Source organism: Rattus norvegicus, chromosome 6 (genome assembly GCF_036323735.1).
Source record: "Rattus norvegicus strain BN/NHsdMcwi chromosome 6, GRCr8, whole genome shotgun sequence".
Classification (NCBI taxonomy): domain Eukaryota; kingdom Metazoa; phylum Chordata; class Mammalia; order Rodentia; family Muridae; genus Rattus; species Rattus norvegicus.
The window spans coordinates 101,995,998-102,023,373 of record NC_086024.1 but is presented as its reverse complement, the minus strand read 5'-3'; positions in this window follow the sequence as shown (position 1 = coordinate 102,023,373).

Below are 27,376 nucleotides of genomic sequence, written 5' to 3'. Positions count from 1 at the left end.
TAAATGAACAAATCAATGACCAGATGAATAAGTGAACAGACAAGTAAAGAGATTCCAACTATCATCAGGAAATGTCCCCATTTGTCCTGACTTGGAGTAGGGGGAAGGGAGTTAGATAGAGGCTGGGGAAGTTCCTTTTAATCTTGCTAGGAAGAACCTGACTGAGCAAATCCCCTGCCTGCTGTCAGACATGCTGGCAGGTGTCCTTGGGCCCAGAATAGAAAGGTGGTTCGGAGCCCTGGTTGCTATTGCTGTCCTTGGTATGCAGACAAATGCTCTCAGCATATTCAGAATCCGAGAGGGTGGATGCTAATACCCATAATCAATGCTGCATTTGCCAACAGCCAAAAGAAAAATGAACCTTTAATTGAGCAAGATTTGCCATCAATCAATGATGTGACTTTAGTCAGGAAACCCAACAGAGGGCTGAGCCGGACACCCAACTGTGAGAATTGCTCTGCACTGGGGTAGGGAATGCAAAATGTGGGTCTGTGTGTCTTACAGGGCCTGGGACCATAACTCACGGTGAAAAACGATACCTTTTATATCTGCTTTCCGATCTCCCGTTTTCTTTTTAAAGCTATGTTCCAAAAAAGTTTATTTTGTAACCCCAGGCCCTTTTACAAAAAGATGTCTGTTTTACTAGAGGGTAATGATTGCTCCTAAGAGATAATTGGATTCAATAAAAAATGTGGAGACTTTTAGAACTAGCCACAGATCTGAAAAAAATAACTTGAGATGACCCACAGCAGAGGTCCAGAAAAGCAGAACCAACAAGATGCTAGCCAAGGGGGCTAGCATTAGTTTTAAAGCTTCCTAAATCCCCACCTAAATTGGAGGGAGCTACAAATCAGAAAAGGAAAAGCAAAAAGTCATTTATGAATAAAACAGTGGATGAAGTATTTCCACAGACCCAAATATTAAGGACAACTGGGTGCTGTTGGCAGGGCTGAGGGTGCTTCTCAGGGGCTACCATAGACCTAGTATGGCAGAACTCACAGAGCTAACAGATGGTGGGCACTGCGGGCCTGCTGAGAGCTGTGACTGCAACGGGGCCAACCCTGCCCTAACCAGAAGAGTTAGACAAAGGATCAGTGGTGGGCACCAAACTATGAATTTTGAAACCAACTGGGCAGTACTCCTCTCTAGAAGTCTCTCCAATAAATAAAAATAAATTGCTGGTGAGAGAGCCGAAACGAAGCAGGTGTCTGGATGTGGTGGCACACCCGTGCAGTCCCTGCACCTAAAAGATTAAAGGAGAAGGGGAAGGACCACATGTTCAAAGCCAGCCTGCATACCTACTTAAGCTACATAGTGATTTCCAAGCCAGCCCGGAACAGTGCGAGACCTTGTCCAAAAGCAAAATAAAGTATCAACAAACCACAACCAAGAAACCAAACAAAACACTTGACAGAGATTGAGTGGAGGCAGATTCAGTCCACCCACAGAAAAGCAGCAGCCATCCAGCTGCAGACACTCATGCTGAGGACCCTTCTGCTCTGCTTCCTGCACACCATATGACCTTCACCCTCCTGGGCCCACCGGCAGCTCTCAGGTCCTTGCTCCCGTGACCACTGCGGACAAAGTTTAGAAGCTCCAGGACCTCACCCCCGCACGCCATTTTACATTCACTCTCTGACTTTGCACATGACAAACTAGGGCCAATTCTCATACAGAGAATTCTCTTTCCTCCCCTTATGACAGGTTTCAAGTATGTGACAACTGTTTTGAGGGATTCTCAGAAACATCTCTTTTTAGGTCCGGCTTCTCCCGTTTCTCCAAGGCCTCCTCTAGGATGTAGTTTCCAGAAACTTTCTTAACCACCTGTCTCTGAGTTTGCAGCAGGCAGTGAACGTGTGGTATGGTAGGAATAGCATCGTCCACAGAGCCAGGGAGATTGTTCACAGTCTGCAGTTTCTGCCTTGAAGTAAGCTGAGCGGTCTCTCTAAGGCCCAGTTTTCTTATCTGCTACACCCAGATTGCTAAACCATGAGTTTATTGTAAAATTCATGAGACACTAAATGAATCCTCTTTGAGAACTGGAGCAAGTCAGAGTGTGCACGCATGCCCGGTCATTATCTCTCAAAGCCGGCGCATCAGCCACACCTGGCATAGCATCTCTGGCTCAGACCACCGAAGAAGTGATCGGTCCACGGAGAGAGGCAGGGAGACCATCTTTGGTCTCAGCCTAGGCTCCAGGCTCCTCCTAATACAGTTGCAGTTACCCAAGCTTGGCAGGTCTTTATTGAACTGGCAGTCAGCTGGGCCAGAGCCATTCCGTTTATTCTTAGTTCTTAATTGTCTTAGACAAGGTCATCCATAATATCACACATCGCCTTAACGAGGAGAGCTGCTGTCAGGCCACACACAGTGTGCTTCTAGGCTGAATTAGACGGCCCATCGTTCTCTCCCCACCTTAGTCCCAAGGAGTGTTTTGCCAAGGTGCAAAGTGCGGAGACCCACCATTTCTCATTTAAATTACAGTCATGTGCACATGCTCTTCGTTTTCCTCATTGTCTGTCGCATTGATCGCCAACTCAAGAATGAATCTAAAACGTTGTTAGGCTCATCTTCAGCCAGGGTAGGATATAGCATGCTCTACACCTTTTGGATTTCTCGGGGTGTCTTTATAATGTGCCAAGAAGGCCATTTTAAAAGTCAGTAGCGATGTAGTTAACTGTTTTAATGAAAGGATGCTTTCGGGGCGGGGGAGGAAGAGGCAGCACATGCTGTTCCCTTTGGTTAAATGAACTGAAGCTACTTGAGTCGATGCCTAATGTGGTGTCCGTCCCCTTGAATCCTAGCCAAGAGCATAGGCCAGAATAAGCAGCTTTACGAGAACTAGTGATGGAAATAAAAACACTTGCCCTTTATCATGGCCATTCACCTGTGCATACTGAAAGCACACTGGAATTTATCATGTATGCACTCTTCTCTGTAACCATATAGATTCTCCTGTGCATGCATGTCCATGTTTGCCTTTCGTACCCAGCACAGACACTAACTTTACAGGCATCAGCAGTGGAGAGGTGACACGCACTGGTTGCTATGTGGGAACAAGGCAGGGAGTAACGTCTTACCTTATAGGATGGGCAAAGCATAGGAAGTTAGTGATTGACAAACTTGGAGCTCTGGTGGACAGTCCCAAATGTGAACGTGTCATAGTGACGTCAGCAGAAAAATCTACCCCAACATCCTTCACATCTGAGAAACGAGCCAATCAAAGACCCTCATGACACTTTCACGCGTGTGGCTAGCTCCAGAATGCATTTAGATGTGTCTCCATCTAAAACGTGTTTATTTACTGCCCCAGATGAGGTGGACTGATTTTTCTAGCACCTCAGCCCTTTCCTCTGTGGTCCCTCTTACACCACTGGTGCTGGGTAACTTGTGCTTTCAGAGAGCTTCCTTTAAGTTGTTTGACCCACAGGATACCTCCCAATGTGATTGTAAATGCTGCAAATACAGATCTCTTTCTCTCTCTTTCTTCTCTTAGCCCTTAATCCCTTCATAAAACAAACACCTAATAGACATCGCCTGACAGGCTTAGTGTAAACTCAGAGGTGTCAACACGATGTCAATCTTGTATTGCACAGCACTCTGTGAAAAGAACCATGAAGAGGGAGGGGCTACAGTTGGAAACTTTCTTGTAGAACCACAGCAGCTCTCACTGATGACCCTACAATTTGTCTTCTCATATAGTTTTGCTCTGACAATATTATGTATTATATATCAGGTTTGTGTCTATTAACATATATAGCTTATGGTATTTATGTGCCACATATAAATGTATTTTAATCATGATACTGGGTTTTAATTACTCTTCCAGGTGCTGAGTTTAAGATCTGTTTCAAAATTGCCCCCATTCCAAGGAGTCATGGGCTAGAGGCCAAAAGACACATTTACTCAAGAAAGGTCAAGTACAGTTTTTCACCCAGGACTCAGAGCAGGGCAAGTCAGGTGTCCCCAAGGATGGTCTACCATGTGAAGAGAACTGTGGCATGGCTATGAGCTAAGTCTGTCTTATTATCCCCCACTCCATTTTTCAAATATGTATAATATATTTTACAGTTACTTGGTTATAATCTTTTAGGGAATTAAAAGAAAATACCAGGCCAGCATGCAGGTAGGAGAGATAAGAGATTCTAGAGCATGGGAAGAGCACCGGTTTTTGCTGAAGACTCAGATAAACCTTGTCATGGGGCACCAGCTTTATTGCACAAGGCAGTTGGCTCTGTGCTAAAACTAAACTCAACAGATCTCACTGGCCTGCTTTGTATAAGCCACAAAGTCACACATTCCCAGACAAAGAGGATGATCTAGCCAGCCTAGCACATCCCTCACACCAACTTTAATGTCAGACAGGAGTCAGCAAGTATATATAAACAGGCAAAAAATATAGCAAAGGAACATGTTAGGGAGGGAGGGAGGTTCATCACCTAGCCTGTGATCGAATGTAATATGATAATGAAGAGTGTCTCATCCTAGTCCCCTTTACTGTTCGATAGACATTCTCCTGTGGCCCATATTAATACTGTCCCCAGAGAGTTAATAGTCCTGGTCAGGATTTGGCCTCTAAGTTCCCAAATCTAGAAGGGACCTAAATGAGGGTTAATGGCAATGCCTCTGCTCTCCCACACAGTGATTTGGAAGGGTACTTTCCTCAGTTAAATGAACTCAGTTAAAAAGCTGAGTCAAGGGGTTCCCAGAACATTTTGATACATACATTTGTGAAAAATTGGAGGAAAAAAAAAAACAAAAGTAATCAGACCGAGTGAAAACCAGGTCTGCCCAAGTGATTTTCTTCCTGTTCACACTTCTAGGACCTTGCTTTCACCTGAGCCTGAGTACAGCAGTAGTCCTTGCCGGTGAACTGTGAGCATCCCAAGCTCCCTCTGTCATGAGAGGCACTGCTCTCTACACTACAAACCACCTCTCTGTACAAACAAGAAAAGTGATCAGTACAAAGAATACCCAACACGACTGATAATGAACTAGACACATTGATTTGCCAAGACAGGGAGGAAAGCTTCTTCAGCTAGGTCATTTGGCAACTGGGGAAAGAGCATTGGGATTGTCATGTCATGGGGACATACAGGCATGTGAGCTGCACTAGATGAAGGCCACAAGTGATGACACTCAGATAAGGTCATACTTCATCCGTAATTGAACTTGACCACGGTTTTGATTAGAGAATGCCTTGCTCGATGTAGCCATTGACATTTGACATTCAGAATTTGAGGATAGTTTTGTCAAGACCTCTGTGTAGCTTCTGTGATTTTTCTTTAGAAAACAGAGCAGAGTAAGAAAAGAGATGCCACACAGGAATCACCTTAACTAGACAGAAACCATTCAAACAAATTGAAATCAAGAGAAAGTTATCCTAGGGATCTGGATGAAATGGGAGAAAGCAGACAAGTAGGACCTCTCAACCATGCCCAGACCTTAGACCTCTTCTGTCTCAGAGTTTCTATTGCTGTGGCTAAAATCAACTCAGGGAAGAAAGGGTTTGTTTCCTTTTATAGCTAATGTCACACTCATACCTGCGAGAAGTCAGGGCAAAACCACAAGGCAGGAATCTAAAGGCAGAAGCCATGGAGGAACATTGCTTACTGGCTGCTGCCCATGGCTTGCTCCGCCTGCTTTCTTATACAACCCAGGACAACTTTCTATTAATGGTTCCCTCCACAGTGAGCTGGACCCTCCAATCATTAATCAAGGAGAAACTTCTGATGACTTCATAGACTTATGAAGACATTTTTAAATGAAGATTCCTTCTACTCAGATATGTCTAGGTTTGTATCAAGTTGGCAAACAACAACCAGCACATCTTCCTTCTACTGTCTACCAGAGTTGCAGTGGTCTGCTTCCCGACACCTCCATTTTTATTTCCCAAGAGAGGAAATTTGAGTGTCTTCTGACCAGTTAAAAATGAGCTCTTTCTTGGTCAATGGCAAATGAAGTAGGTAGGAGACTGTACCTTCTACTGTACTGTAGAAGATTAACCCCTAGCTTGTTAGGGTAACATGAGTCCCCCAAGAAGAAAGAAAGGTCAGGAGAATATGGATAGGCAGTTCTGTGCTTAGCTTCTGTCAGCTCACTTTTCAGAAATGGAGTAATCCGAATGGAAAGGGAAGCGTGCGGCAAGAGACCATCCCACCTGCTCATCAAGGCAGACTGAAGAGAAGACAAGTGCCTTTTGCTCAGCACATGGATAATTTAAAAAACCCAAAATGAGAGTTAGAGGAAAGGACAAGAGGAGATGCCCACTGCAGATGAATCAAATGTCTTCAAAGAGCACATTCTCCCGCCTTCCCTCAGACCCATCTCTAAAAGGTTCCTACCCAGAGGAATGGTTGATGGGTAGGAGGTCATGAACTTATCTAGACTAGTTCTGATGTGTCTGAGAGGCTGGAAGGGCAAGGCAGGAGTGGCTGTTGACATTCTAATATGCCATCATCTGGACATCTCATTTGTGGAACCAGAAGCCATCTGTTCTGTGGGTAATGTGCCACGATACCTGCCAACAACAGAACCTGCTTTTTTGTTGTTGTTGGGTAACTAATTGCATCTGTGGGACCAACACAGTGTGAGACGCAACTAGTGGAAAGCAACATCACAGCAGAATAGAGACTGGGGTACATTGTGACCCCCCCAAACATGATGGACATTAGGTAGGGAGTAAGCAAACTTCTGGCTGTGCTGGAGAGCAGGTTTGAGCGCTCTCTCTCTCTCTCTCTCTCTCTCTCTCTCTCTCTCTCTCTCTCTCTCACACACACACACACACACACACTAATACTGATGGCACCTTTCACACTCATTTTTAATGACCATGTTTAGAAGCTAAAGGGAGTGGAAAACACAGGGCACACAAACTCTCCATCTTCACCCCAACACTGCAGATGACACAGTGGCCAACAGCCATCCAGTTTAAAATTTAAATGTTATTTTCCTCTATGGTAACAAACTCAAGATCTTCAATTTCATCCACAACGAATAACACCCAGAAGGAAGCAAACCAGATGCTCCGTGCACTCTGCCATCAGAACATTGTCTACCCACAAGCACAAGAACCCTCAGGGAGGGGCTGGGGATTTAGCTCAGTGGTAGAGCGCTTACCTAGGAAGCACAAAGCCCTGGGTTCGGTCCCCAGCTCCAAAAAAAAGAACCAAAAAAAAAAAAAAAGAACCCTCAGGGAGTCTGGGCGTACTTGATCCTGGATGTCCATTTTATCTAATAAATGATCATAGGATGGATAGGTAGGTGGGTAGGCAGCTAGAAAGATGGATTGATATGCATCTGTTCTACCTAAAAGGACTTAATCCCCAACTCAAGTGGTGGGTGGTACATTTTTCACTGCTGACTTTTTGTTTCCTTCTTTAAGCATCATGAGGAATGCACCAGAAATACAGAGGGTTGTACATGGCTTTGCATCAGATGCCTCTGGCTTTGCACAGAGTAGAGGCAGGGCTTCCTCCACATACCTGTGTTCTGGGCTCATCCCAACTGCTCATTAAATCTCTATTGTGCTGGATTGGCCCTGAGCTTTAGGGAAAGAAAGCTACATTTTCTTGCCTTCCAGACAGCAGCCCTAGTGTGCTGCCCTGTGTGATGAATACTTAGAGATTATCTTAGTGCAACCAAGAGGAAAAAACAAGGGATTTTACCAGCATGAGAGAGTATGCTTCCCACTCAAGGAGCTAATCGGCTAATAGGCATGGTGAACCAAAGGCACTCTAGCTCTGGTCCTCTGGGGGCTCCGCAAAGGGTGTTGCATTGAAGCTGCTGGAGGAGGGGAGAAGTCCCAAGCAGATGGAAGAGACATTGGGCTGGGAAAGACAAATACGGAGTATTCAAGAAGACTGAATGGCTTTACGGAAAGGACTCTCTTTTCTATGGGGAAAGATATTGCTAACCAATATGCCTAAGAGCCATTAAAGAAGGGCTGTGCTCATGGGTAGACAAGGCTCCATGGCAGTGTACAGAGAGCATCGTGTGCTACTGGTTTCCTTCCTTCTGGTTGTTGGTTATTGTAGATGAAACTGAAGAACATAAGTTTATTACCACAGAGGAATTTACAATTTAAGCTTTGAACCAGAATCCCGCTGCCCTGTGCAATGACAAGGGGTGTCAGCTGAGGATTTAGAGCGCACTGTGATCTCAAGCAGACATGACACCTACCCCAGGAGTTTGCTGGTAAATGTCCAACAACCAGATGTCCAATAAAAGCCTTGATTTGTGGTGTTTGCCACTTTTAATAATGCCCATCATGATGCCCCTGAGCTTACGCTAAAAAAAGCAGCTCTTACACAGGATGTCCACACGGATTCAGTAGGTGCAAAACCCCCACGGGTAAGAGTAACACCTAGCCAAGTGGGTAGAATGGGAGAAGTCTGGAGTACTTCTTACATTGGGTTTGGATATAATTCACTTAAATGAGAGTCTATAGCATTTAATTTTAAAAAAAAGTGTCATACCATGCCTCTCCAGGCTGGAATGAGCCAGCTCCATCATCTCACTGTATCCAGCAGTACAGGGGCTGGGTTCAAGTGACCAAAAAACTGGAAATCCCATTAAGCTTTGGCAAATTTCTGTAAACCAAGATGCATATTGTATATCTGATGCTGTGATTGGATTCAAAGAATTTAATTACCTTCAATGAAAGTTGCTATATCAAATGAGGGCCTTCTAAAAGGTTCAAAGTTCAGTGCACCAGTGAGAGCAAAATATTTGTTGACGAATATGTCGATGTCAGTATCCCATGGTTTCCAGTGGCACTTGGTGTGGAGTAGGGACTCGCCTGGAAAATTGCACAAAAGTGAATTGTCACCGGCAGATCTCTGATTTTTAGCTCGAAGTTTAACTAAACCTAAAACGCTGAAAAAATTCAAGAATAATATGAAATCTTTGCAGGATTTCCCAACTTGTATTTTATTCTCAGTTTTACTGGCTAAGCCTAATTTTTAAAAATGCGTTTTCTTGTAGATGTCCCTGAGAGTATCTCAGGATAAATGTGCTTTTGTACAAAAGATAAAAGGTAAAGAGGCAATTTCCTCCCCCAGAGAAGTCGGGCACAAATTGTCAACAAGGCAGAGTTGTCCCCCTCTTTTCAGAGGATGCATTTAATCTGCAGAAGGTCTCTTCCAGCCCTAGAAGCCGGGGAATCACATTTCTAAATGAGGCACTTAGAAATGGAAACATGTTCTTTTTATGGTGCTGGCTGAAGGATATATGTTGGAAAGTCTTTCCTTCACTGACAACTGTTTCCTATGTTAAAGCCAAGAGCTCAGTGATACGTATGTCCAGGCTTGAATTTTATAAGCGAGCTTCTCGTGGGCCATCATCCTGGTAAGACTTGAATACCTACAGTGTTTTCCCTTTTCGAGCCACACGGTCACCATAAGATGGTCAGAAAAGATGAGGCAAAGAGAAATAAGCTGACGTTATAATGCTGTTTATCAGCTGGAAGCATGGCTGGGTCTTTGGAGTCCACTTCCTGGGACAAGCCAATGGTGAGCAATGCCCAGGAATGCTGTTCAAGTGTGGCAAAGATGTGAAACATCTTTGAAGCGACTCAGCCAGCCCAGGCCTGGAAAACACGGCTCTGGCAGGCCTTGCCCTTCTCCCCATTGCCTTCCCCTTGCTAAACGCCACTCAATTACATTCCTGAAGCGAGTCACCGAAGTCTATTCCCTATTTGGCCACTTCCTCCTCTTGAGGCTGACTACCAAGGTCCAGCTATCAAAGTATTGGAGGTCAGCGGTTAAAAGCCCCCTTTGGCTCACCTAATTAACACACTCAATTAAAATTAAACACCTCATCCTAACATGGGATTTCCCCCTTTACCTTTATAAACTAACATTTGCCTATGAGCCACATCTGTCTCCTCTCTATCCAGAGACAGTCCTGGTGTGTATGGTGTCCCTTGTTCCTTTCTCCCTTCTCCCATATCCTTTTGCTCCTGTCTCTGTCTCTGCCCTTTGTCCCTCTAGGGCAAATGAATCTCCTTTGGTCCCTTTAGTGTTGGGTTGGGTATGGCTAAGGATTTGCAGGATTCCATATTCCCAGCATGCATTTCCATGTTCCTCCCATTTTCCCTGTCTTTTACTTCTTCACTTAGCACAGCTCAAGTCCAATTCCTGAGGAAATATAGGCGGCTACATTCCTAAAATCTAGTGCCATTTCCAATCCTACATACCAGCTGTGTTGGATTCTGGAAAAGGAAACCTTTTGAGCCCTTTGTTCAGGAGTCACATAGCTCAAATACAGCTTTAGGAGGTGAAATGCAACCTTAAGCAGGCATTTATTTGACTCATATTTCTAACACAGTTATAGTTATGTCTGGTTCAAAACAGCAGAGTTAGCTGATTCTCATCTACTGATGGTTGCTAGGAAACCATTCTGTGGCAAATTAGAATCTGAGTCGCGTAAGCCACAACCTCTCCATCTCATGAACTCCTATAGAATTAATGTAGGTATAATTTATTTAGTAACAAATCTATACTATCCGGGGATATCTTTCCTCTCACACAGTTAAATTGTGACTTAAGCAATTAACTTTCACTTATAGTTTACATATAAATTTCCCAGTTAGTTTTTAAGAATCAACACACACACCTTTGAAACTCCACTTCCCAATGCTGGTCCTCAGGGCTTCACCTATATACCCCAATTGTAAGTGCTAAAGCTCTGAGTGGAAAGACTCACCAGATGGAGCTGTTACAACTCTGCCCTGACAGGGGAAGGTTTCCCCAACACGTTATAGCTCTGTTCTGGTCAGTAGAGGCTTCCCAGTGCGTGTGTCATAGCTCTGAAGGGAAAGGTATCCTGGCTGCATTCAGGAGCCAAGAAATACTGCAGAAAGTCACATCACTCAACAAACCTCACACAAGAGTTTTGTTAGGAGGGAAAAATCCAGGAGGGCAAGAAGCAGCAGAGAACTGAGCAGACAACAGAGTTTGTATAGGGTTTCTTTGGTAGGGTCAGGGGGGCTTTCCAGGATGGCCTGGGATTGAAGGGGCTATGTGGCCTAATCTTGGGGCAAACTCAGTGACTGGTGGGATTATGTAGCCTATCTGGAACTTTTTGTCTTCTCTGGGGTGGGGCCTGGGCACTCTCCAGCCTTGAGGGGGTTGGGTGGCCATTGAATTTCCTTAGCAGTGGGCCTGGCTACTCTGTGCACCTCAAAGGGTCAAGCCCCACTCTCAGAGTGGTCTAGGCATGGAGTGAGTCTGTCAGCCAGCCAAGGGTCCTGAGGTGGGGCCTTGCCACAGAAGCATCTGCCCTAGGCAGGGAAAGCTGCTCTTATTGTGAAGAGCCAACACTAAACTTGTGTTTTCAAACTTGTGTTTGAAAGGAGGTGGTCACATTCAAAACACAATTCTAGATGGGACAAAGAACAGTCAGAGCATGTGCCACTGGTAATTAAATGAGTGCTGTTTCTTTCTTACACCCAACACTGGTAAACAGCACCTGTCCCCTACACTCTATTTTCTAGTCCATTAACTCTGCCTGATTTCCCAGTGGCCTGCTGGCACCAGGGACAACCAGGAACGACATGACCCTAATCCCCTGCATATCAAGTCCCCCTAAAACACACCCAAGGGCAATAAACTGCATCTTGTTTCCTGAACTCCATTTTCAGCCCACCACTCTGCCTGCAAACCCGGAGGCCTGCCCAATTCAGGGAATGCCACATAAGACTCAGCTTCAAGTCCTTGTCTGCCAAATCCCCCTAAAACACACCTAACAGTAGTAAACTACACCCTTTCCCCTGCTCTCCATCTTCCTGCCCACAACTGTGCCTGCTTTCCCAGAGTCCTACTGGCACCAGGGACCCCCATGCCATGCTGATATTAGGGACCCCAGAGGCAAAGTTATCACCCAACACACACACACACACACACACCCCTAAAAACCTAGTGACCAGAACTTAAGGACACACTTGCCAGAAGACAGAGAGGAAACAGAAACCATGAGGGGAGAAAAGATCCAAAAATACCCATCCAACAAAGCTAAACTCAGAAATCAGCATCTAAACCTATAATAATGATAAAACCCAGATGACTAAAGGCCAGATAAGAACACAGTCAACAAGAGCCAGAGCAATATGGAGCACCAGAGCACTGCTGCCCTACTAGAGAAAGCCACGGATACCCCAACACACCTGAAGCCACGGATTCCCCAACACACCTGAAGCCACGGATTCCCCAACACACCTGAAGCCACAGATTCCCCAACACACCTGAAGTCACAGATTCCCCAACACACCTGAAGCCACAAATTCCCCAACACACCTGAAGCCACAGATTCCCCAACACACCTGAAGCCACAGATTCCCAACACACCTGAAGCCACAGATTCCCTAACAGACCTGAAGCCACAGATTCCCTAACACACCTGAAGCCACAGATTCCCTAACACACCTGAAGCTACAGATTCCCTAACACACCTGAAGCCACAGATTCCCCAACACACCTGAAGCCACAGATTCCCTAACACACCTGAAGCCACAGATTCCCCAACACACCTGAAGCCACAGATTCCCCAACAAACCTGAAGCCACAGATTCCCCAACACACCTGAAGCCACGGATACGCTAACACACCTGAAGCCACAGATTCCCCAACACACCTGAAGCCACAGATTCCCTAACACACCTGATGGCACGGATTCCCTAACACACCTGAAGTCACAGATTCCCCAACACACCTGAAGCCACAGATTCCCAACACACCTGAAGCCACAGATTCCCTAACAGACCTGAAGCCACAGATTCCCTAACACACCTGAAGCCACAGATTCCCCAACACACCTGAAGCCACGGATACGCTAACACACCTGAAGCCACAGATTCCCCAACACACCTGAAGCCACAGATTCCCCAACACACCTGAAGTCACAGATTCCCCAACACACCTGAAGCCACAGATTCCCTAACACATCTGAAGCCACAGATTCCCCAACACACCTGAAGTAACAGATTCCCTAACACACCTGAAGCCACAGATTCCCTAACACACCTGAAGTAACAGATTCCCCAACACACCTGAAGCCACAGACTCCCTAACACACCTGAAGCCACGGGTACCCTAACACACCTGAAGCACAAGAGAATGATCTTAAATCCAATCTTAGGAAGCTGATTGAGTTCTTTAAAGAGGAAATGAATAAATCCCTTAAAGAAATACAGGAAAATACAATCAAACATGTGAAGGAAATGCATAAAACTGTTCAAGACCTGAGAATGAAAATAGAAGCAATAAAGAAAACACAGACTGAGGGAATCCTGGAGAAGGAAAACCCAGAGAAGAGAACAGGAGCTGCAGATGCAAGCATCACCAACAGAATGCAGGATATGAGAGAGAGAATCTTAGGCATAAAAGATACCAAAGAAGAAATGGATACATTGGTCAAAGAAAATGTTAACTCTAAAATGTTTCTGACACAAACCATTTGAGAAATTTGGTACACTATGAGAACACGAAACCTAAGAACAAGAGGAATAGAAGAATGAGAAGAGGTTGAAGGCACAGACAATATTTTCAAGAAAATCATAGAAGAAAATTTCCCTAATCTAAACAAAGAGATGATTATAAATAGAAGTGTACAGAATATCAAGTAGATTGGACCAGAAAAGAAAAAGTTCTCACCAAATAATAATCAAAACACTAAAGGTATAGAATAAAGAGAACAAAAACAATAACAACAAAGAAAAGGTTCCAAGCTGCAAGGGAAAAGGCCAAGTGCATGTAAAGGCAAAGCTATCAGAATTACACCTGACTTTTAATAGAGACTCTAAAAGCCAGAAGGGCCTAGGCAGATAGATGTCTTACAATCTCTAAGAGGCCATAGCTGTCAGTGCAGACTACAATAACCAGCAAAACATTCAATCACTATAGATGGAAAAAGCAAGGTATGCCATGACACAACCAAATTTTAACAGGATCTATTCATAAATTCAGCCCTACAGAAGATGCTAGAAGAAAAACTGCAACCCAAGGAGTCTATATCCAAGAAAACACAGGAAATAATAATTTCACACCAGGAAAAACAAAAAAAGACACACATACCACCACTATCAAAATAACAAATTTTAACTATCATTGGTTTTTAATATCTCTCAACATCAATGAATTCAATTACCCAATAAAAAGACACAGACCATCAGAATGGATTTTTAAAAAAAAGTGGGGTGTCTATCATTCTGTTGCATACAAGAAACACACCGCAACATCAAAGATAAATATTACCTCAGAGTAAAGGGCTTAGGAAAAGAGTTTCCAAGCAAAAAGACCCAAGGAGCAAGCTGGAGTAGCTATTTTAATATCTAATAAAATAGACTTCCAACCAAAATCAACCAAAAGAGATAGAGAAGGACATTTCATACTCATCAAAGGAAAAATTCATCCAGAATGACATCTTCATTCTAAATATCTATGCGCCATATGAAGGGCACCCACATTTGTAGAAGTAGCATTACTAAAGCTTAAATCACACATTGAAACCCACACATTAATAGTGGTAGACTTCAACACCTCATTTTCACCAATGGACAGGCCATCCAGACAGAAACTAAACAGAAAAATAATGAAAAAAAACCAGACATTAAGACTTAAATGGATCTAACAGATAATTACAGAACATTTCACCCAAACACAAAAGAATATACTTTTTCATCAGTACATCATAGAACCTTCACCAAAATTGACCACATACTTGGCCACAAAGCAAGTCTAAACAGATACAAGAAAACTGAAATAACTCAGTGCATCTTGCCAGCTCACCATGGATTAAAGCTGAACTTGAACAACAACAGAAACAACAGAAAGCCTACAAATACAGGAAGCTGAACAACCCTCTACTCCGTAACCACTGGGTCAAGGAAGAAATAAAATTAAAGACTTTCTAGAATTCAATGAAAATGAAGGCACAGCATACCCAAATTCATGAGACACTATGAAAGCAGCACTAAGAGAAAAGTTCACAGTGCTAAATGCCTTCATAAGGAAATTAGTGAGATCTCATACTAACAACATAACAGCACATCTGAAAGCTCTAGAACAAAAAGAAGCCAACACACCCAAGAGGAATGTCAGAAAATAATCAAACTCAGGTCTGAAATCAATAAATTAGAAACGAAGAGAACAACAAAAGAATTAAGGAAACAAAGAGTTGGTTCTTTGAGAAAATCAACAAGATAGACAAACCCATAGCTAAACTAACTAAAAGATGGAGAGAGAAAATATCCAAATTAACAAAATCAGAAATGAAAAGAGAGGCATAACAACAGACACTGAGGAAATCCAAAGAATCATTAAGTCTTACCTCAAAAAACTGTGCTCCACAAAATTGGAAAATCTGAATGAAAAGGACAATTTTCTTGATAGATGTCACTTGCCAAAGTTAAATCAGGATCAAATAAACAATTTAAGTAGACCTATAACCCCCAAGGAAATAGAAACAATCATCAAAAGCCTCACAACAAATAAAAGCCCAGGGCCAGATGGTTTTGGCACAGAATTCTACCAGAACTTGAAAGAAGAGCTAATACCAATATTTCACAAATTATTTCACAAACTAGAAACAGAAGGAACATTGTCAAATTCATTTTATGAGGCCACAGTCACCCTGACACTTAAGCCACACAGAGACTCAACCAAGAAAGAGAATTTCAGGCTATTGCTGCAAAAAAAAAAATACTCAATAAAATGCTCACACACCAAACCTAAGAACACATCAACATTATTCACAATAATCAAGTAGGCTACATCCCAGAGATGCAGGGATGGTTCAACATGTGAAAATTCATCCATGTGATCTACCATATAAACTAACTGAAAGGGAAAACCCACACTGTAATCTTATTAGATGCTGAAAAAGCCTTTGACAAAATCCAAATTTTCATTTTGAACAAATGTTGCTGGTCTTACTGGATGTTTCCATGTAGAAGAATGCAAATAAATCTATGTGCATCACCCTGCATATAACTTCAGCCCAAGTGGATCAAAGACCTGAACATGAAATCATATGCACTAGATCTGATAGAGGAGAAAATAGGGAATAGCCCTGAATGCATTGCCACAGGAGACAACTTCCTAAACAGAACACCAACAGCTCAGACACTAAGATAAACAATTAAAAAATGGGACCTCATGAAACTGAAAAGCTTCTGTAAGGTGAAGGACACTGTCACTAGCACAAAACGACAGCCTACAAAGTGGAAAAGATTTTCACCAACCCTATATCCAACAGAGAGCTGATATCCAAAATATATAAAGAATTCAAGAAACCAGACATCAAGAAACCAAATAATTCAGTTAAAAATGAGATACAGATCTAAACAGAATTCTCAACAGAGCAATCTCTAATGGCCAAGAAGCACTTAAAGAAATGTTCAACATCCTTTGTCATTGGGGAAATGCAAAATTAAAAATGACTCCAAGATTCCCTCTTACAACATCAGAATGGCTAAGATCAGAAACTCAGGGACCGTTCATGCTGGTAAGAACATGAAGCAAGGGGAAGATTCCTCCATTGCTGGTGGGAGTACAGACTTGTACAACCACCTTGACAAATTTGTCAAATAGGAATAGATCTCAGTCAAATAGGAATAAATCTACTTCAAGATCCAGCTTCACTACTTCTGGGCATATTCCCAAAAGATGTTCCACCATACCAGAAGGACACTTGCTCAACTATATTCATAGCAGCTTTGTTCATAATAGCCGGAAACTAGAAACAACCTTGATGTTTCTCAACCAAAGAATGGTTAAAGAAGTGTGGTACATTTATACGCTGGAGTATTATTCAGCCATTAAAAACAATGACATCATGAAATTTGCAAGCAAATGGATGGAACTAGAAAAAAAATCAGCCTGAGTGAGGTAACCCAGGTCCAGAAAAACAAACATGGTGTGTATTCACTTATAAGTGGATATTATTCATGAAGTCATACCTTTCATGCTACAAAACCTAGACTCAAAGAAGCTAAGAAGCTCAGAAGTAGAGGGATACTTGAATATAAGAAGGGGAAGCAGATTAAACACTGAGGATGAACAGAGAGAGGGGGCTGGATGAATGGAGAGTTCTGGATGAGAATAGGAAGGATGAGGTTGGAGAAGGACAGAGGGAGAGGGTACTGGGAGAGACAACTGGTTTGGAGGGAACATCTCTGGGAGGAGCTAGAATCCTAGGTTAACAGAAACTCCCAGGATTCTATGAGGGTGACCCTAGCTAAGACTTCTAGCAATGGCGAATATGGATCCTGAACTGGCCAACTCCTGTAACCATGCAAGACTTCCAATGGAGGGACTAGGACACCAACCCAGCCATAAAACCTGACACCCAAATTTTGTCCTGCCTGTAATATGTGCTGGGGTAAAAGATGGAGCAGAATTTGTGGGAAGGGCCAACCTTTGACTGACTGGCCCAGCTTGAGGCTCATGCCATGAGAGAGAGCCCATCCCTGACAGCACTAATGCTGTTCTGCTTTACATGCAGACAGGCACCTAGCATAACTGTCATCAGAGAGGCTTCATCCAGCAACTGACTGAACCTGGTGTAGACAACCTCAGGCAAACATTAAGGAGAGCTTGGAGAGTATTGTGGGAGAGGAGAAGGAAGGATTCAAGGAGCCAGAAGGATCAAGGATACCCCAAGAAAACCTACAGAATCAATTAACCAAGTTTCCTGAGGACTCAAAAACGACTGAACTGCCAACCAGAGAGCATGCATGGGATATACCTAGCCCTCTGCACTTGTGTAACAGTTGTGCAGCTGGATCTCATGTGGGCTCCTAAGCAGGGGGCAGGAGCTGTCTCTGACTACTTTGCTTGCCTCTGAATCCCTTTCCCCTAACTGGGCCGTCTCATCTAGCCTCAATAGAAGATAGGCTTAATCGTCCTGCAACTTGATATGCAAAGGCTGTTTGACATCCACGGGAGGCCTCCCTTTTTCTGAGCAGAAGGGAAGAAGGGGCTCAGTGGGGTAGGGGAAGATGAGAGGGAGGGACTGAGAGGAGAGGAGGGAAGGGAAGCTACAATCAGAATGTAAAGAAAATATATAACTTAATAAAAAAAGTGGTTTCATGGCATTGTAAAAACAAAAGATGGTAGGAAAACAAGAGAGAAATGCATACTATGTGGTACCATTTCTGTAAGGCTAAAACCACGTCTAAGCAAGTGTGTGTGCGTGCATCATACAATAAATATAAATGTGTGTGCAATAAAATGGCTGAATTCAGCACTGTGGTTCCTCTGTGGAAGGAGAAAAGAAGAATGGGTTGGAGATGTCTACATAAATTTTCCTATAATACTTTATTTATGAAGAAATACAGTTGAAGATTGGGTAGCAACGTGTTAAGGCTGGTCAAAGCTTCGCGGTAAGAGCTTGGTGGCTGTTATATTATCCTCCATGCTTGTTCACGCTTGATGTATTTACTGACTTTGTCTTTTGAAATTTGTTTAAGGATGAGAAAAGGCTTGAAATTCTTGCCCCTGGGCAGGTCAGCAGTACACAAAGCTGCCATGCAAGAGTTATGGGCCGTTTGACTTAGTTCCTGCCAAGTTGGATGGATTCATGGGAAGTTTTAGCCATACATTAGAAAGTTCACACGAATTGGGTTTCGTAGATGCTGGCAATGAAACAAAAGAAGGTCAGACAATGGGGTTTGTTTTTCTTTTACATATTATAAATAATAAAAACCTTCATTTGTTTTTGTTTGAATGGAGTTCATTATAAAAGACGGCACTGTGTCAGCTAAGGGTGCCTAGAGCGATAGATCTGAGGCCTTAATAGGCATAAAAACACCCTGGAATGCAACGCACACACACACACACACACACACACACACACACACACACACACACACACATACCATGCTAATTTGGTACACAGGGATGGCTGTCTAGCATTTTCATACTGAGCATCACCCTGGTTGTTCTGGCCAATGAACAGGATAACGGAAGTGTATGCAGACTTTTAAGCAGATCACCCCAAGCCAAAGAGTATTGGTGAGTGTGACCTCAGGGACACACTGCCGGCGCTGGCTGGACCAGCAAATAGCTCCTTGAAAATACAGATCTGTGAACGTGTCATACACGGAACACTATTCAGCGTTTATCCATTTATCAAATGTTTCCCAGTGTCTATGATATACATAAGGACGCTTGTCTTTAACTGTGTTTGCTATTAACCTCTTTACAGTATACATTCATAGAATTTTGTCTAAAAATCATAAATAGTTGGATAATTCATCATCTTCTTTATCCCTTCTACCTTTCTGCCTTCCCTCTCTCCCTCCCTCCCTCTCGCCCTCTCCTTCTTCCTCTCCCTCTCTTTCTCTTTCTCCCTCTCTCTCTTTCTTTCCTTCTCTCAAACTGTCATATACAATGAACATTTCTCAGGAGGAAAAATTTACTTTTTCTTTTTCAGGTTTATAACTTCCTTTGACACTCAGCAGTTAGCTTTCACCCATATTGTCTAGATATTTTTTTAAACATGGTAATAGTGACAGAGATTACCAAGCTATAGAACTCATATGGTGACCCTTTACCCTCATTGCGGTTTCAGAACCAATGTACACAGATGCCGTATGAAACATTCCTTATTCTTTTGACCCAGATGTCTCTGTTGGGCCTGGCATCAAGGTGTAGCTCTGGAGTCTTCATCTTCTCCATGAGAAACTTCTAAATGTCTTTGAGTCCCTGAGGGATGGATTTCTTGTGACTGTGGAAGGTGTGTTCTCAGAACAGCCCTTCTACTGCATGCCTCTCTTTGCCACAGTCACTTCTGCCAGACCCAATATGGAAAGGGAGGGTTTGAGAGCTTGTGGGAGGAGAAAGCAAGTCACAAATCAGGAAGATCCTAAGTGTGCCTGTGTTCCTTTCCTTAGCTTAAGCCCTCTCCTATTGTCCTATCTGCATGCACAGGAGGCACCGTCTCCATTTAGATAATACATTTAACAATCGAATATATACCATCAAGTGTGTTTCCTTATGCTCATAATCCTACACAGACACATGCTTTAGTGATCCTTGCCATGTGTGCTTCTAAACACAAGTGCACGGATGATTCTCTATGTTGAAGTATTAGGGCCTCTGCCAGGAGTATGCCTTCTAGGGGAGACAATACACATTTACAGAAATATCAAGACAAAGAGGAGGGCTTATACAAAGGGCGCGGCACTGTGTTCACACAGAGGAGATACACAGGAAGACCCATCTTTGTGTATGTAAGCTCGTGAGAGGCAGAACACTGAAGGGACCGCTGAACTTGAATCGGCTTAAAAACCTGGGTTTGTTTGTGAGGTTCTGAAGGAAACATCTTAGCCTCAGAGGACAGAGAGGAAGGGAGGGGCACTCTCTGAACTGAACTCCTTGATCCAAGGAACACTCAGGGCCTAGCCAAGGGGGAGGCCAGAGAAGCAAAGTCAGTGTTTAACTTTGCAAATGCCTTGGTGATATTTGCAGGCACAAGCATGCAAATGTTATTTGCTGTGAGAAATGTGTTTCCAGAGCAGGTGTTCCCACCATCTATCCACTTGGCTGCCTCAGGATGAAGCAGCTCTTTCCTCAGCATCCCAGAGGTGTTGGGCACCAGGGATTGAGACTCGGCATCCACACTAAAGGAGAAACTAACATCCTCCTCTCTGAGGGTGACAAGATGTGAGCCTACGAGTGCTGTGACAGCCATGGTTTGGGGGCCTAAGGAAGAATATTGAGAAATAGAATTTGGAGAACAATAATGTACTTGGTTCTCTCCAATAAAAATTTTAAGTTTTTTTTCTGAATTCTAAATCAATCAAGAGAAAGATCTGGATAGGAGAAGAGAGAAGGGAGAAGAGAGGAAAGAGGAGGGAAGAGGAGACAGGAGGGTAGGCGATGAGAGTTGAGTTATTCATTGATGGGGATATCCCTTGAATCATTTCTCTGTGTCCTCAGTCACCTCCTAAGAAGACTACCTGCCAAGAGAAATCACCATGCAGGCAGAGGAGTGGATTGCCATGCATGCTAATGTCTGCAGGCTGCTGTCCTGAATGCTCTTGTGAGGACAATAGGAATTCCCTCCCAAGCTCCAAACTTCCTAGACAGACTTACCCCAGAGCTTCTGGATATACAGTCCTCAGATTCTGGTCTGAGATCAAATCTCAGAAACACAGACCCTTACAGATGGCAGCTCCAAAGCAGCCTCCTAACTCTGTCCTTAGGTCACCTGATCTGCACTGGGTGTCCTTAGCAAAAGATCTGGAGAGCTATTTTGCAGAATCCAGTGGGTAAGGATGTGAGGTCTGGTGTTGGGAGCCAAACACTAGTTGTGTGACTCAGGCAAGTGGCCCAACCATCTCAGTCTTAGGGTCCCCAGCTACAAAGGATTGCAGCGATGATAACACCTCATTCCAAGGGTCACAGTGAGGATTTAACTGTGCTTAGCATAGTAGCTGGCACACTGTAAACACGCCATAAATGTTAGCTGTCGCTATTAATACCCAGCAGGCTTTCACCGCACTGCTCTGTCACAGCTGCTATGTTGTGCTTTGCAGAAAAGTCAAAGACAACTTCCTTTTAACTCTGTCCTTCAGCACCCTGGCCAGAGCCCATCAGAGTCCCGGTGAGGTTGTTTGACAACACATTATAGAACTGGATCAGAGGACATCCTGCCTGCGCTGTGGTGTATGGCCCCTATGACCAACCTGTGGGTCTACTTGTCTCTCTAGGGTACCAGGAGCTCAGAACTTCAATCGCCTATAAATGGCAACAGATCAAGAAGCAAAACCAACATACTGTCTATCACTAGATATTCCAGGAAAAGGAAATCGTTTGATGGCCAAGGGGAGCCCTGGATTCTAACCTCTGTTCTGGCCAAGTCCCACGGTGGTTTGAGACTCATCTTAACACAGCAGAGATAAGATCTAAGGAAAGAAGTGTGATTGAGGATGTCACGACCCAAGTCTCTTCCCTCATTTTTTCCCAGAGGGAACCTGGGGTGGGAAACATTGATTTAGCATCAAAATACTAGTTTAATGAAGGCTCCTGGAGACAGCTGGAGTAGCTTGGACTCCACAGGCCTCTGATAGAAAGAGGAGCCAGCAAAAATGCCTCCTGGGTACTTTTTCAAGATGCTTTCTTGATGCTTCCAGAGTAGTAAAGCAATTATTGCTTTGCAAGGCCCAGGAAAAGCTGGAGAGGAGGAGATGTCTGAGAAAATAAGCCTCTTTCTGCAGAAAATCAGTGATGCAATGAGCAGAAAGCAGGAAGGAAGGCTGCAGGTGGTACTGGCATCCAGGTGAGGAAGCAGGGCTCAGAGAAAGCAGGTGTCTCCCAAGGTCACAGCCAAGTGGAGACAGACAGACTCCTGAGACGACAGAGCTCTTAAACAGTCTAGTGCTCCGGGATCTATGTGTACCCTGAGCCTGTCTCTCAGTTTTCCCATCTGTGAAGGAAGATGGTAACTGCCTATTTTGACTTTATAGTTATTGTAAGACTTAACCCCTGTGAGGATTTCAGGGTGATGTGTGGTCGGGTTCTTCTTCCTTTTTTTTAGTGTTTATTTTTATCTTATGTATGAGCATGTTGCCTGCATGGATACATGTGTAGCATGAGAACTTTGTGTCTTTAGAAGACAGAAGAGGGTGCTGGAGCCCCTTGGACAGGAGTTCTGAAGAGTGGTTGTGATCAGGTGTGGATGCCGGGAACAGAATCCGGGTCCTCTGTGAGAGTAGCGAGTACACTTAACTGCAGAGCCTTCTCTGAAGCCCCACTGGTTGGGGTTTGGCTACTCTTATCACCATACTTGATCCACAAATGAAGTACTGCCTTAGTCTCCTGGCTCACCTACCCCAGACTAATTCTTGCTTTCTTAGGCTGAAGTCAGAGAGGAGTCAGGGAGGTGCTGTCTCTCAGAATGGTGAAACCTGTGGGTAATTCAAAGGTGAAGACCATGTTTTCATTCATCCTGACTAAGTGGGGTTAATGCCTCCTCTGGTTAGAAATCAGCCCTGGCTTCCATAGCAAGACATGCATGTCACTTACCTAGAAAAGGAAGCCCAGCCATGCAGTGAAAAAAAAATGTCCTATGAAAAGAGACAGTAGTCAGAGGACCAGCAGGAGGCTGAGGGAGACCTTGGAGAGCTAATGGAAGTCATAGAATGGCCTTTGCAGGAGACTAGCAGTGAGGAGGAAGCTGCAGAGAGAGACCAGAGGAACAAAAATCTCTACCTGACAGGAGCCCAGGAAAAGTCCAGAGAGTGAAGTGCTCAACACAGGCTTCTAGAAAAATGATCTCAAAAACATGGGTCATGACACTTTAGAGTTACCTTGTGAAATATGTGCACCACAGATCTCCACAGTTTTTCTAGATACCGATTGAACAGCCTGCTTTCAGATCCATGAAGATGGCTAACTTAAATACCAAACGGAGGCTTGCCGGTTCCCTAAGACATGCAGGCTGCACCTAAGACCTGATTCTGTGGCTCTGGGAACATTCAGGCTTGAGGGTCGGGCTGGGTGGATGACTCGTTTTCACCCATCAACCCAAAGACCTGCTGTAGAAAGGGGTCAAAAGAACTCCTTTTTGCCTTAGTGACACTGCCTGGTCATCTGTCAAGGCTAGCCCTGGAAATCTCTTCCTTTCTCTATCATCTACAGTGCAAGGCTAGCTTTGGATTGTTAAGAGAGAAAGCACGCCGAGCTCTTTGGTGCATTTGCAGGACCATGTCTCCGTGCCTGAGACTGCATACCAACCAAACCCCGGCGTCCTTGGGGATTGACAACTGATTTTTGTCAACTGGTGACTGAGTTTCAGGTCTTGTCCTGAACCTGATTAATTAGGGGATGGAGCATTGGGTCAGAGTATACTATAATCACCAGAGACTGTTAGTGCATGAAGATGGATATTTTCAAATGAGCTGGAAACAATTAGACCCGAGAAGATAAATGCATGCAGTTTGTCCTATAAAAGACTCAACACAAAGGTTGCTCTGGGCTTTTGCCTCCTTCGCTTCTCTCCCTCCCACTGTTTTTGTTCTACACTCTTCCTCATGGTGAGTTTGCCCCCCTCACCCATCTTCAGGAGGGATGCAATTCCCAAAGGCATATTTCAAGTTCCTCTCTTTCCTTGATCTTGGTTATATACTGTCAAACTTTACACATAGCACCCTAGCCGGCAACAAACACTGTGTTTGTATCTCCAGCCCAATTTTCTGGAACTAAGTTCATTATGTGCCCCTTAGAAGGTCAGTGCCTTTCTGAGTGCTCCCCCATTGCTGAGACATTGAATGCTCTAGAACACAAACTTCCTGTCATCTGACCTCTTCTACTTCCCAGACCCAGATATTCCATGGGCTTCCAGACCTTGACAATTGTACCCCCAGAAGGCCTGCTGCCTCTAATCCCCACCATGTGGCTCCACCATCACTGCCCTAGTTGTGGGCTTGGTTGCTCCCAGCTGAATCAATGCAATAGGCTCCTAGCTTACCTGCCAGATTAATTCAGTCCCCATCCTTGCCTGGTCCATCCCAGAGTCTGTTTGCAGATTAATCATCCAAAGGTTCATGTTTGATTATATACAGCTTTAAGTGGGAACAAATGACCTTTTCCCCCAGCCATTATCTCTAGAAATGCTAATTCCTTTGCTCACCAAAGGGGAGGGAGGGAGGGAGGGAGCCTAGAAGGGGTCTTTCCTCATCAGCCAACTCCTTGTGATTAGGGACTCTGAAGAGTACAGGGTAGGAAAGGACTGTGTGGAATCAGTGAAGTGCTGCCAGGATCTGCTGGGGGCACTTCTCCTGAGTCTTGGAAAAAGGAGGAAGGATACCCAGTACTTTAGGGACCTCAGGTATCCAGGGCTGCAATTCAATTGATATCTTCTTAGCCTCAAAGCTCTCTAGTCTCATAAGTACTAAAACTAAACAACAAAACTTGAGGTTTTCCCAAACCTGTCCTGTAGTTGCCTGCCCTGACTTGTGTTACCTTCCTTCCCCAAAGCTACTTTCTCAAGGACCAAGTCAAATTCCACGTGCTCCTCCCTAAACAGATCCTTACTTTTCTGAAACTGAGTATCCGCCTTCAACTCCTACGTAGCCTCCCTCTTTGCCTCCCGCCTCCCCCTCAGCAGCAAAGAAACAGAAGTCATCGGAGTTGTCTGGTGTTCCGCACATAGTAGACAAACAATTGTGGGAGCGAATGGATATTGAATTATACTATGTGTCTATAATAAGGACACTCTCCACCAGTTATTTTTCAATTAGGTCAATAATGCAAGTATCACAACCGAAACATTGGGTAATGATTAGCAATCACAGCCACAATGGAATTGCAAGCCGAGTTCCCATTTACCTGCCCTTCCCTTTATTCTGAAACCCTGGGAACCTCATTACTGAGCATTCCAGCTCCTTCTCTTGCTGGGCTCCCTAAAAGCACATGTGTGGAGGATAATTGAACCTCTCCAGGGCCTGCACTCCACTGAGGCAGACGGGAAGCCTTAGAGAGTCATCTTGGCAGCTCGGTGCCATTTGGGGGATTTATGCAGATTTCATTGCAGATGGTATGTTGTCTCAGTTTACCTCCCACAAGCTCATGGTTATTGTTCTTCTCTGCCTTTCCGAGACTTAAAAATTAGTTGACTCAGAGCGCCCCCAAATTAAAAGGGAAAAATAAGCACAAAGGCCCAAGGAAATATACCAAAAAGCTGGCTATGGATTTTGATTCTTGAGTATTGATTTAAGAACAGGTCACTGTTAGGTGTCACCTAGATTTGATGCAAAGTAGGGGCAACCCAGTTATTCCCATAAGTGATTGAGCACCAAAGACCACTGGAGACTTTTGTTTGGGGTTTGGAGCTCCTAGGCCCTAACCTATAAGGTTTGGATTTAGTGCATTTTAGAAAAGTCTGTTCTGGCAATTCTAGTTTGGAGGTATTTGAGGAAGCCACAGGAATAGGGGAATGTAGTATGGAACCAGTCCTGTCAAGAACTAAGGGAGCCCTGGATCTGCTCCCTGGCCAAGGAGCCTGCCTGTACATGAGGCCCCCTACTGGTCCTACAGAGCTAGGACAGGATACGTCAAAAGGGTTTTCCAGTCCTTGAAGCACCATCAGGAGAGATTGCTAAATGGGCAGATTCTTAGTCTCCTAATCCTTAAATAGGAGACTTGGGGGACTCAGGACGCTACTTGTCTAGCAAGCCCTCCATTTGAAACTGACAGAGCTGCCCCTGAGGACCACTTAGAGGAAACCCTGCCTTTACAGACTAGAATCTAAGTCCAGTCTAGAGGCAGCGTATATCAGTAGTGTGAGACTATACAGATGTTCCTGAGAGTCCCCTCCTGCTCCTACAGAACACCCAACCAGCCATGACCAACAGAAACGACTGTGATGTCCTGGCTCCTTGACAGCCAGGGGCACACAGCAGGCTTGATGGTCTAATAAATCATGTAAGAATCCCCTTGCTCACAGGGCAGAGGACCCAGTGGCAAAGGTGCCTCTAATGACAAGGCTTTGAGGAATAAACAGCCAGACTCCTCCCTTTTGGAGCCCAGAGTGGTGCTCCCACTGTTATGTGGCCTCCTCCTTATTGCCACCCAATGTAGTTTCTCCTTCCTCCCCCTGAGAATGGCATGTCTTCTTAGCATCGTCTCAATTCTTTTAAGGGTGTGTTCAGCCAGCTAGTGAGGTCTGGGCTCCACATTAGGCAAAATCAGGAATGCCTCCCCATTCCCTGTGGCTTGCTCTGACCAGCAGCACCAGGTCCTCACTACCATAAGCATGAGGTAAATACAATGGAGGTGCTCTTGTCATAGCCATGCTTCTCTCCCCCAATTGTGGTGTGTGTGTGTGTGTGTGTGTGTGTGTGTGTGTGTGTGTGTGTGTGTATACAAACTGCATGCCATTATTCCTGCCATTGTTATTGGTCAGAAGAACAGCTGACATTCAAGGGCAGAATCGCCTCTAAGGAGGAAACTGCAAAGACAATATAAAAATAAAATCGGATACAGGGGGAGAATTGATTCAACTTTAGCCAGCAATTGACTGCAATGTGAAAAGACCTCTAACTATGAAATATTTGTCTTTAAAAGGAACAGGCTCATCTTGTAGTATATTGCTCCTACAGGGGCTGATAAATAGCTTGTTATTGTCTGGTGGTGTAGTGAGTAAATGAATGACTTTTAGCCCCTCGGACATGGATCTCGGCGTTGCCATTTCATCCTCAGGACTTCCCCTGGAGCTGCCCAGCTTCCCGGTCACAGATCCCTGCTACCACTTCAGATGCCTTGATGCAGGGCATCCCCAAGACCAGGTCTGAGGTCAGCAGGAATGTGGTCCAGGCATTGTAACCCAACACCGAAAAGATATGAACGGAACCACACAGAGCACAGTGGCA